The 986-nt window shown below is 44.8% G+C and overlaps 1 protein-coding gene across 1 annotated transcript in view; it reads right to left on the reverse strand.

Annotated features, from left to right (window-relative positions):
* LOC119587150 overlaps positions 1 to 986 on the reverse strand; it is a 20,436-nt gene that overhangs the window by 18,302 nt on the left and 1,148 nt on the right. The gene's annotated exons all lie outside the window — the stretch shown is intronic.

A 986-nucleotide genomic window follows, 5' to 3' on the forward strand; every position in this document is an offset into this window, starting at 1 on the left:
GCTGATTCTTTTACGCCTACATCTGAAACATTCAGCTTCGCTTGACGGTAAGAGCCATAGCTACTAGACATGCTATTTATATTTGTACCTGAACAGGAAAACAAAATTAGGCTGCATACTTCCTCACTTCGGAAATATTCGGGAAGGGCTACTAGATATGAGTGCCGTCGCGGGAGATGGTTTATGCGACAAGGAATATTACCGCAAGAAATCCTATGTAACCGGCTTTTCATAGATATGAGAGTTGAGAATGTGCAATTGAATATCACGGGGGGGGGGGGAGTCCTGCCTGAATAAAATAGGATTTAGCACAAGACACACTTACATGCCTGGTGTGCTAGAATGACTTTGGTACCCGAGGAAAGGCTATACCTGTATCTAGATAAATTACCACAAGGGATGGCTGCATCTCAGAATGTTTGGGCAACGGAGAATATTTGTAAGACGGTCTTTATCAAAAATTAAGCTTCGTGTGTTTAAAGTGACTGGTACGAAAATGAAATGAAATTAGAGACGATCGTTTTTATATGGAAAGTATGGCTGATGACAAGACGAATATGATTCTACGTTTGTTAAGACTAAATAGATATCAAAGGGTACCAAATCACACACAGAGGAATGTTGATGGACTAAATAAGTTTAACCTAGTATTTGGGCTTTACACTTGGCAAGCAGAAGAAGCGTTGTGTCTTGTGTTGGCGACGCTGACACACTGAGGACTCAAACACCGTAAGCACTGCGTTCGAACTTCGAGTCGATACCCGTAGCCCGAGAGATGATATAGGTCCTCCCTTACAAAGAGTAATGTGACCTGAACTTACACAGGACAGGTCAGTGACTCCATCCTCTTGGTGAGCGTGACGTGCTGCCCCCGCGCTGTCCCCTTTGTCACCGTAACTGTTGCATAGCTTGGAAATCACCTCAGGTACCCTCCGCCTCTGGCACTCGTATCCCTTCCCCTCCCCATCCTCCATCCTGACGCCCTA

Source organism: Penaeus monodon, chromosome 22 (assembly GCF_015228065.2).
Source record: "Penaeus monodon isolate SGIC_2016 chromosome 22, NSTDA_Pmon_1, whole genome shotgun sequence".
Classification (NCBI taxonomy): domain Eukaryota; kingdom Metazoa; phylum Arthropoda; class Malacostraca; order Decapoda; family Penaeidae; genus Penaeus; species Penaeus monodon.